The following is an 11,855-nucleotide window of genomic DNA, read 5'->3' on the forward strand; positions in this document are numbered from 1 at the left end:
TATCATGGACGAGGCAAGGGGATATCATGGGAGCACCTGGACTCGGCATGGCGGGAGGAAGGGGATTAAGGAAAAGTTGTAAAGGAGATGACACCTTAGCTAAATAACGATTGTGTGTAGGGGAGCAGGGAGGAAGGCTGCATCACACATGGGGGTAGAAGGGAAGATGTGATGCGTCCTAAGACTTTAAAATGTATGGTAAGAGAATGGAAAGTTGCAGCAGATGGGGCTGGAGAAGGATGCAGGGGTCAGGAATGACTTTCTGGGCCCTGTTGAAGCACTGGTAGTGGTGAACACTGAAAGGATTTAATGATGGAGGGACTGGAGTGGGCAGATCTGCCTGTAAGGACACGTCATGGATACTGGGTTGGGAAGATGCTGCAGGAATCCACATGGAGATGGTGCAGCATGGATGGCAGTGCGCGAATCCAGGGACATTTGTGGGATGGAATCCACCAGGCTGAGGTCCTTTGTTGAACATAACGGTGGAGGGAGAAGGAAGAGGCCACTGAGGTGGGCGGGAGGGGATGGAGGTACAGATGTTGTCCTTGGACCACACCTTGCCTTTTTCACTGCTTATGGTGACACGTGCAGAGCCTGCTGTTTTCCATGTAGAATCTTCATAGTGTGCCATAGCATGGATGTGCCTTAATTTATACAGCTAGTCTCTTCTTGATGGATAATTATGTTGATTCCAGTCCTTTACTACACATACTGCTGCCAGAGCCCTGTGGCCTCTTGAGAATTTCTCATAGTGGAATTTCTGGGTCAGAGTGTTGAGGAGACTTTTGCCAGTGGGGTACAGGACTAATACTCAGCCCCACTAGAAGGCCTCTGTCTGTGGCTGTGCCCTCTGTGGTGCTGTGCCCTCCCAGGCTGGGTGACTGGGGCTGCTGGACCGCCGGTTCGTCTCTTGTGGAGGGGGTACTGACTCACTACCTTGGCTGGGAAGTCACCCGAGAGGTTCTTAAACGTGCAGATTTCTGAGGCTTCTGAATAAGAATCCCTGGAGGCTGGGCTTGCAAACCTGAAATCGTAATTTTGTCCCTAACACTTAGTTCCTGCCCTAGAGTCCTTCACTGGAGCTCCCGGGGTCATCTCTGAGGTCCTTCCCAGTTCTATAATCTCAGGGTTCAGAATAGTCTACAAACCCTCTGTGTCAGCTCCTGAAGGGAGTTGGGGGGCTGCACCAAGGGGGGAACTCTCCATTCTGTGGGACTTTCTTCCCCCCTCCCATGGTATCCTGTGACACCGTGTTGTTGTCCAGTCGCTAAGTCATGTCCGACTCTTTGTGACTCCCACGAACTGTAGCACACCAGGTTTCCTGGTCCTTCACTATCTCCCTGAGTTTGCTTAAACTCATGTTTGTTGAGTCAGTGATGCCATCCAACCATCTCATTCTCTGTCACCCTCTTCTCCTTTTGCCCTCAATTTTCCCCAGCATCAGTCTTTTCCAGTGAATCAGCTCTTTACATCAGGTGGCCAAAGCACTGGAGCTTCAGCTTCAGCAGCAGTCCTTCCAATGAATATTCAGGGGTGATTTCCACTAGGATTGACTGGTTTGATCTCCTTGCTGTCCAAGGGACTCTCAAGAGCCTTCTCCAGCACCACAATTCGAAAGCATTGATTCTTCGGTGCTCAGCCTTCTTTATGGTCCAACTCTCATATCTGTACATGATGACTGGAAAAACCATAGCTTTGACTATACAGACCTTTATCATCAAAGTGATGTCTCCGCTTTTTAATACGATGCCTAGGTTTGTCATAGTGACACCATGTTGGATAATAAAAATTCAAATGCACAGTTTCACCCACTCTTATGGATCAAGAGGCAGGTTACACTGGGGGCTGTGATCCTCTTGGGGGCAAGGTGGTCTTTAGTTTCCTTGACTCTGAGAAGCTGGCCCAACCTCTCACTGGATGTGAACATGGCTGTGATCTAAGGGCCCCCTCTGGGCAGCCAGACAACAGAATGGAGTTGACTCTGGGGCTCTGCCTGTGCCCAGAACCTGTTCTTGGGGGTGGTGTGCCCACTGCGCACCAGGGCACCCTTCACTAGCTCTGTGCCCACACCATCTGCTGACACATTGCTCGTGCAGCTTGGGTTCCATGCCCATGGCAAAAAACCCCTTTCCTCTTTCTCAGATTAGGAGAAAAGTGCTTACTGGCCACTGAGCAACACAATGCACCAACACTGCTGCTCATGGTTTATGATAAAAAAAAAAAATTGGTTAGGTGTAAAAGCAGCTTTGTCCCCAGAGGGCCCTATGCAGTAGCACTATTAATTTGGAAGCATTGGCCACCTGTTCTTGACACCTTCACCTGGACCTTTATCATATCTGAGGAAAGAGAAAACAGGGACCACGAGTGAAAAGACCTGGACCCTAGCCCTGCTTCAGTCACTGGCTGTGTGGTGCCATGAACTCTCAAATTTCTAGACCTCTGTTTCCTCATCATTAAACTGAGAGATGTGCTTCCTGATGTACTTTTCTGCTCTGGGCATTCTATACATCTCTGATGGGTAATTAAGTCAATACTAATGTTTGTTGAGGCTTCCCTGGTGTGTCAATAGTTAAGAACCGGTCTACTGAGCAGGAGACACGGGTTTGATCCCTGGGTCAGGAAGATCTCCTGGAGAAGGGAATGGCTACCCCTCCAATGTTGCCTGAGAAATCCCAAGGACAGAGCAGCCTGTCGCACTACAGTCCATGGGGTTGCAAAAGAGTCAGAAACGACTGAGTGACTAGACAACAATGATCTTTGGCCTCCCTGTCCCGTTGAAAGAGAGCTAGTCACAAACAGCTGGAGAACTCAGAAGGCTTTTATAGCTAGAGTCAGAAATACTGATTTCCATCTGAATCACGTGCAACTCACCCCAGCATGCCAAGCAGAGGGTCGGAGAGATGATGCTTTTCAATGTGCATTTATTTCCATTGCTCTGGAATGAGAACTTTTACAGGGGACAAGTGCCCCAAAGCCCCAGCTGTTTAGGGATATACCATTCTGAGAGGGGCTCCATGGAGCACTGTTCCCATTTGGAGTCAGCCTCTATGCTTGGCAGCTGCGGGGTCTGGCTGATGAGGAGGCTGAGGGGAGGCCCCTAGAGGGAAGGGAAAGTGCCCAACTGGCCTGGACATTTGTGTTCTGGAAGCCCTGGAGTGGGCTTTTATAATGGGCTGCCTGGCTCTGTGCCCTCTTAGCTCTTTGATTGGCAGCTGAAGCTGGGAATTCCACACCTGTAGACTCAGCTGGCTCCACACTATGCTGGGACTGATCCTAGGTTTACAGGGAGCAGTTAGAAAGAGCCCTCATCAGTTCAGTGTTGAATGTGGCGTGTGAGTCCACTCTGGCCTTAGTGTCCTGGTTTCCCTTGGCTTGGGTTCTTGTATCAAGTAAGGTGCTAGCCTAAGAGGCAACTAACAGAAAATCCTACTGAGACTATATTACGGCATGTATAAAGGACACACTTAGGCCTCCCAGGTGGCTCAGCAGTAAAGAATCCACCTGCCAATGCGAGAGACACAGGAGACGTGAGATCGATCCCTGGGTTGCAAAGATCCATTGAGAGGAAACCCACTCCAGTATTCTTGCCTGGAAAATCCCATGGACAGACGAGCCTGGCAGTCTACAGTCCAAGGAGTCACAAAAAATCAGACACAACTGAGCACAGTATAACATAGCAAAGGATATGCATTATCTTACATACTTGAAGATCCAGTTTGGATAGATGCCAGGCTTGGCTGTTTCTTAGATTAATGATGTCATCAAGAACCCATATTCTTTGTGCTTCTCCCTTCTGCCATTTTTTATATTTACTTCATTATCTAATAAAGAATCTGCCTGCAATGAGGGAGACCTGAGTTTGATCCCTGGGTTGGGAACATCCTTTGGAGAAGGGAAAGGCTACTCACTCCAGTATTCTGGTCTAGAGAATTCCATGGACTGTATAGTCCATGGGGTTGCAAAGAGTCAGACATGACTGAGCAATTTTCACTTTCACTTTCATCATCTGGTCGGTAGCAAGATGGTTACAACTGTTTCAGTCATCACATTGTGAATGCAATAATATCTGAAGGAAGAAGGACTTTCCTTCCCTAGGGCCTTCTCTTGAGAGGGAGAAAAATTTCCCCCATGTTTCATAAACTCCAGTTCAGTTGCATGTCCAGTGGGATTACTCTGTGGACTTAGATTAATCAGCTAAGGTGGAAGGGATTTGGAGGAGGCAACCCAATGTCCACCATGGTTTCTAGGGTTATCTATTTTCTTTCTTGGTAGTGTAATCTATCTGCTTTCTTGCTTGCCCAATCTCTTTCTCTTTAGCTATTTATCAATTACCTCCCTTTTCACCCTCCAGTTCCACTGCAAGCCTCCTCGGAATTTATAGCAGGCAGGCACTCCAAATCTAGACTCGAGGCCAGGGATGATAGGAATTGCATCTTGCTCATCGTCTCTCTTGGCTTGACCCATCTACCTGTTGGACTCCGGTTCCCATGTTCCCCCTCCCCATTGGAGTGGACATTCGATTGTCCCATGTCCCTGGGTGAGACACGCAACAGTGAGGCAGGTCAGAGGAGGGCCACAGCCAGGCTCTGGCTGAACCTCAGGGCTGGGTGAAGACTCGGGTCATAGTCCCTTTCTGACCACATGGGTCACTTATAACCAGAACTGGAAGGCACCTTCACTAAGTCCACCACCATGTACTAATTGGTCAACTGCCTGCTCCTACTGCCCCCTTGCTCTGGGAATGACCTGGTGCAAGTTCTAGAAGGAAAGGAGGAGACTCTGTGCTCATTAAGCTTTGCTTTGTTGGGAATGGCTTGCAATTGTGGGGGTGGGAGGGCATGGCAAGGTGTTCTTTGCCTAGGAAAGAAGGCAGAATTGGAAAGACAAGACTCCACCGTGTGAGTTGGAAACCACTACTCTCCACTTGTAATACGACTGTGGGTTGAGACAACTGAGTCCTGTTACCTTTCTCCCTTCCTCCCCTCCCTCTCCAATCCTCTTCCTCCCTCCATTTTTTTTCCACTTCCTTCCTTCTGTTCTGGAGTTCTCCTGGCCATGGCTGTTATACAGTATGGTCAATACATAGCTGGAGAGCCAGTCTGCAGGCACGTGCCAACACAGAATGCAGATGAGGTTTGCCAAACAGCTAATCAGGGGGTTCCTCATAAGAGCTAAGATAAGGGGGGGCTGAGGCAGAACGTGCTATTAATTCCCCCAGCAGGCCAGTGCCCAGTGCTCCCCAGCTTCTCTACATCCTAGTTTACTTTCAAAAATACGTACACAGACAAGCGATCAGTTGGTTCGCAGCATATCCTCTGTGAGATAGGCAAGGTACTATACCATCCCTGTTTCATAGCTGAGGAAACTGAGCTTCAGAAAAGCCAAGCCTTGTTGGGCAGAAAGTTAATGATGTACTCTTGGCTAAGGTGACTGCTCAAGGTCACCCCAGTCATTAGTGATGGATTTGAACTCATGAGTGCCAACCATTCCCGCCCACTGCGCTGTATGGTCCTGAGGAGTGGCATAAAATGAAAGCGTCCCAGTGGACTGTGACCCACGTATGACCTGGGCCTCTGATCAGACTGACTTCTCTCCCAACAAGGCCGGCTGACACTGAGGCAGGTGAAACTGAGCTGGGCCCACAAGCAGCACTGTGGCCAGCACGCGCCTATTCTGGCAGTCTCTGCCAGTGAGCGACCTTGGGTGGAAAGAACAGGATTCTCCTGTGCGTGTGCGTATATGTGTGTGTGTGCATCCAGAAATGGGATGGGCTGAGGGTATGGACGTGTGCACACACCTGTCTAAGTCCGTCTTCCAGATTCCCAGGAAACACTTGGTACATTCTGCAAAGCTTTGGGGACCAGCTTCTGTTGCTCTTTTAAGAAATGAAATTGCCTTCCAGATGCTTCTTTCACTTGTTTTTTCCTTCACTTGACAGAGCTGCTTAAACTTCTCATTCAAGAGCCCTAAGAGGAGTGTATCATTTCACGCTCCCTTGTTTAGCTTCTCCAAAGCTGAAGCCAAAGCTGGCACAGCTACTGATTAGCCAGAAATCAAAAGCGAAGGCTGGGCTTTTGATGGGAAAACTGCTACATTAGAGAGGGCTGGTTGTTTTACAATTGCAGGGTTAGGTCCATAATATTACCCACCACTGAATGGCCATTAGATTGCAAATTACCGGTCACTTTGCTGGACGGCTCAGCCATCCTGTAATCATGATCATAATATCCTCCATAATGGTCAGGCTCAGGCACCTACCAGGAGTCTGGCTGCTGAGGCGCCAAATTGCTGGTCTGTGTACAGTGATGATTATCACAGCAGGAAGGAAGGAAAGCTGCCCCAGCGTCCTGGGTGTGTGGCAGTCTGTCCCCATTCCCCATTAGGAAGCAGAAGGAACTATCGGAATGACTTGTGTTCCCTGCCTCCTGGGTTCCACCATTGAGGACCTGACTTTGTGTGGCTGTCCTACTCCATGGCATTTCCAGTACGTGGGCTCTTGGTTCAGATGTGCCAGCTGGGCTATCAACCCTGAACTGACAAGTGAAAAAAGAAAGTAATTTTGTTTTTCCCAGCCTTTAGTGAACTACATGTGTGTGTGTGTACCTGCATGGGTGCATGTCTGGTGATGGAAATGTGGCTGTGAAACACACAAAGTTTCAAAAGCATTGATACGCTTATATTTTTAAGTTGGGTTGTGACTTCATATTTTACATACATGTCATAGGTATTCTTTTATGGTTGTTGTTGCTCAATTGCTAAGTCATGTCCAACTCTATGTGACCCTACTGAATGCAGCATGCCAGGCTTCCCTGTCCATCACCAACTCCCAGAACTTGCTCAAACTCATTTTCATTGAGTCGGTGATGCCATCCAACCATCTCATCCTCTGTCATCCCCTTCTCCTCCTGCCTTCAGTCTTTCCCAGCATCAGGGTCTTTTCCAATGAGTTAGTTCTTCACATCAGGTTGCCAAAGTATTGGAGCTTCAACTTCAGCAACAGTCCTTCTAATGAATAATCAGGGTTGATTTTTTTTTTAGTATTGACTGGCTTGATCTCCTTGGTGTTCAAGGGACTCTCAAGAGTCTTCTCCAACACCACAATTCAAAAGCAGCAATTCTCCTATACTCAGCCTCCTTTATGGTCCAACTCTCACATCTATACATGACTACTGGAAAACCATAGCTTTGATACACCTTTGTCATCAAAGTGATGTCTCTGCTTTTTAATATGCTGTCTAGGTTTGTCATAACTTTTCTTCATAGGATCAAGTGTCTTTTAATTTCATGGCTGCAGTCACTGTCCACACAGATTTTGGAGCTCAAGAAAATAAAATCTGTCACTGTTTCCACTTTTTCCCTATCTGTTTGCCATGAATATGCAAAAAGAAAAAGAGAAGGCAAAACTGATGGGGTGTGATAAGCCCTTGGCCTAGCATTTGGCTGGTATCAGGGTCCAGAAGGACATAGAGAACATGCCCTGGTGAGGTGGTTATGTCTTTGGGTAAAGGGGTCAGGATGGAGTGGGGTGAGTGAGGACTAGAGAACTGAATGCCCTGAGCTCACTTGAGTTTTGCCTTCATCTCTCATGGGACTACTTCCTATTGCCAAACCCAACCAGAAGTCAGAGGACAAGGGAAACCAGAGGTACTTTCTACAAAGGGCAGAGCAGGTTAGGGAAGGGGGTGGGGTCTCGAGAAGTGAAGTGGACATACCCAGGGCCTTGTCTAATTCCTCTTTGTTAATGGGCTGTGTAGGCACTAGCTGGCTAATGGGGCCTCCTGGGCCCTGTATGGGCTGGAATTCCAAGGTCTTAGTCCATTGAAATTGGAGTCCTACTCTGTGTTGCCTGGGAGTTAACCATGGGGGCCTCTAGACTTGTCCTGCCCTCTGTGGTGGTTTTCCTGGTCCAAGGGGCCAGTGACTCCTCAGTTTCCATCCAACTGCAGTTACTACCCAGCACTTTGGCCCCTAGAGTAGGCTTCTGGGCCTCAGGAAATGCTGCAAGATGACTCACTGGCATGGCCCAGCTGATCAGCTGTGTGTAGAATGTTCTGAGCACAGACCTGGGACTTGATGCAAGCCTTTCTAAGCAGGAGCTGGGAGGTGGGTGGTGGGCGAAGGAGCCTTCTACAGACTCAGGATCAGGCAGAAGGCTTAGCACTTCTCCATGACTTGCAGGGAGGCTCTGGATTTCACCCCTCTCTGTGCTTCACTTTTTTGTCCAATCTGGATGAAATGGCATCCTGCCAAGTTTTATAAGGCACTGCAGCTCCCTCGCCAAGCCTCCTTCCCAGCCCAAGAGAATGCTAGCTGAGAAGGGAATAAAGTTGGCATTATTTTCAATTCCCCCAGAAAAATACCATTCTCTGCCCTGTGAGAGCCCATTTGCCAAATTGCTTTTAGCAAGGCTGCACTAGTGACAGGGAAAGACTCAGATGGTATTCTGTGCAAGCAAAGAGAGCAATGAAAATAGCAAATGCTTACAGTGTACCTGCCCTGTGCTAGGTGTGTTTCAAAATGCTTTGCAGGTGTCATTATATTTGAGCCTCATGACAACCCCATGAAGCAGGTACTAACGTTTTCCCCACTTTTCTGATAAGGAAGCTGAAGGAGAGAGAGATGAAGTGACTCGCTCAGGGTTACACAGATGGTGAGTCGTGGAGCTGGGATTTGAACCCGGGCGGTCTGCCCCCACAGGTGCGCTGCCTCCTTTTCTTTCTTGGCTACCTTTTCCTTAGTAGGTGCCAAGAGACAGGATGTTCCTAACTATGAATGGAGCATAGAGCTGGAAATAGCTTAGAGGTTCATGTAGTCCAGCCACTGTGCTCTTATGGAGGGGAAAACTGGGGGTCCACAAGTTTCCGCGCTCAGCTCTCTGGAGCCCTGATCTAATGTGAGTGAATTACTTGGCAGTTCTGGAAACACTGGGCAGCTCAAAAGTGGCTGGCTGTGACTAGTGATAGTCTGGCAATTTTCCTAGTGTTTTTTAGCAAGTAAATTTCTTTGAAGCAAAGTTCTTTTTATCTAGGAAGCAATGTGACCTCAACTCTCGTTTAATAAAACATCTCTGACGTTAGCTGCATGAGGCAAAAGGCCTGAGGGTGTCTGTGCTGCCCTTGTGCTCACTGAGCCTGATGCTGTCTCTAGCATCAGATGAGGAGCTATCTCTAATGTGAACAACAGCCAAGCGTCAGGTTGTGGGGGCACTCAGAGACCAGAGGAGCAGGGCAGGCTGGAGGCACAGCCCAGGGGAGAGAGGCCCTTCCATCAATTTCCAGGGGGATTCAGGGGCCACCTGAAGCATCTTTGTCTGTAGAGGTCCTCAGCCCACCCAGCCAAGCTGCTGTCACAAAGAACAGAGTGTCTTGGGCCATGTGATCATGGGAGAGGCTGCCCAGGCCTCCGAGGGGACTGCCAGCTTCTGAGCTGTTGATTCCATGACTCTGGGACCCAGAGCTGCAGAGAAAGGGCAGCATTCTTCCTATGCAGGCCTGATCCGAATGGCTCTATGGCTTGCTTTTCTCTGGGATCAGCAGGGCTACTGTTGGGAGGGACAATCAAGGCTGTTGTCCTGGCCTGGCCCAGAGGCACCACAGCCAGATGCAGAGCTGGCTCCCGGGGCTCATCCCTGCCGCACCTGCCCTCCTCATCACTGGGGCTCGCGGGTCAGAGCCACACAGGAGCTCTGCTCCTTCCCACCTCCTGGAGGCTGAGGCCTGGGGCAGCCTCTGTCTGTCCAACCCAGACAGCCCTGGGGACAGTGAAGAGGACACCCCTTCGCCCATATTTTCCTTCTTCTCCTGGATACATCAGAATTAAGACAGAGACATTCTATGTCTATGAAGAAAGCTTGATGTTAAATTGGAAGACACTCGTTTTCCAGATAATGAACTTACAAACGGGTCAACATGCCCAGAGTAAGCTCCAGAGTTGGTGATGGACAGAGAAGCCTGGCATGCTGCAGTCCATGGGATCGCAAAGAGTCGGAAACGACTGAGCGACTGAACTGAGCTTGACTGAACATGCCAATAGTTTCCTCTTCCTTTCGTGTGGCTTGACTGATAAAGGGGACACGGCTTGCTCTCTTGGGGGAAGATCTTGCTATTTTTTCTGTCTCATGCTGTTTTTTAGTCCTCAATCATGTCTGTTGTGAGAAGGCCAGGTGTGACTGGGACAACCTCTACTCTTGATATCAGGGCAAATGTTTTCTTATGCTGTGAGTAGGAGCTCTTAGGCCTGTGTTTGGTTATTGGGAGAGAAACAGAGAAAGGGTACCATGATCACTTTGCCTCAAGGCACTGCAATGTATTGGGTGTTTGGTCAAAGAATCCAAGAATGCCTAAATCTTGTCTCAGACCAACAACCCCTCCATCAGATGATTTCCCGTATCATCTGTATCAGTTAAGGCCCAGCAGGAAGCAGGTGGCATATTCAAACTAATTTGGGGAGATCACAATAAACTGTGGAACATTCTGAAAGAGATGGGAATCCCAGACCACCTGACCTGCCTCTTGAGAAACCTGTATGCAGGTCAGGAAGCAACAGTTAGAACCAGTCATGGAACAACAGACTGGTTCCAAATAGGAAAAGGTGTACGTCAAGGTTGTATATTGTCACCTTGCTTATTTAACTTATATGCAGAGTACATCATGAGGAACGCTGGGCTGGAAGAAGCACAAGCTGGAATCAAGATTGCTGGGAGAAATATCAATAACCTCAGATATGCAGATGACACTACCCTTATGGCAGAAAGTGAAGAGGAACTCAAAAGCCTCTTGATGAAAGTGAAAGAGGAGAGTGAAAAGGTTGGCTTGAAGCTCAACATTCAGAAAACAAAGATCATGGCATCTGGTCCCATCACTTCATGGGAAATAGATGGAAAAACAGTGGAAACAGTGTCAGACTTTGTTTTTTTGGGCTCCAAAATCACTGCAGATGCTGATTGGAGCCATGAAATTAAAAGACGCTTGCTCCTTGGAAGGAAAGTTATGACCAACCTTGATAGTATATTAAAAAGCAGAGACATTACTTTGCCGACCAAGGTCCGTCTAGTCAAGGCAATGGTTTTTCCCGTGGTCATGTATGGATGTGAGAGTTGGACTGTGAAGAAAGCTGATCGCCGAAGAATCGATGCTTTTGAACTGACTCTTGAGAGTCCCTTATACTGCAAGGAGATCCAACCAGTCCATTCTAAAGGAGATCAATCCTGGATGTTCATTGGAGGGACTGATGCTAAAGCTGAAACTCCAATACTTTGGCCACCTCATGAGACGAGTTGACTCACTGGAAAAGACTCTGATGCTGGGAAAGGTTGGGGGCGGGAGGAGAAGGGGACGACGGAGAATGAGATGGCTGGATGGCATCACCGATTCTGTGGACATGAGTTTGAGTGAACTCCGGGAGTTGGTGATGGACAGGGAGGCCTGGCGTGCTGTGATTCATGGGGTCGCGGAGAGTCGGACACGACTGAGCGACTGAACTGAACTGAACTGAACTGAATAAAAATGTGGGCAGGATTTAGGGAAACCAGTGATGGGTGGTATATTATCCTGGAATTAGCAACCCCAGGAAACTGTTACACTTTTAGGCCTGAAGGCCTAGGGGAATGAGCAGTTCCTGCATGCCAGAGAGAGCTGTGGCTCTTTGGGACAGCCTCCTGACAGAAGTTTTGGCCTGTGGAAGAGGGAAGCAGTCAACCAGCCATGATCTGGCTGGCCAACAAGGATTCAGAGCAATCAGTCTCATACTCTCCCTGCCGCTCCACTCCAGCCAGTTCTTCCCATTGACCAAACCCAACCAGAAGCAAGAGGCAGACTGTGTTGATGAAGCCTATTAATGCAGTTCATAAGAGC

The sequence above is a fragment of the Moschus berezovskii genome, chromosome 18, assembly GCF_049115385.1.
Source record: "Moschus berezovskii isolate FMDL1 chromosome 18, NW_MosBer_1.0, whole genome shotgun sequence".
Lineage (NCBI taxonomy): Eukaryota > Metazoa > Chordata > Mammalia > Artiodactyla > Moschidae > Moschus > Moschus berezovskii.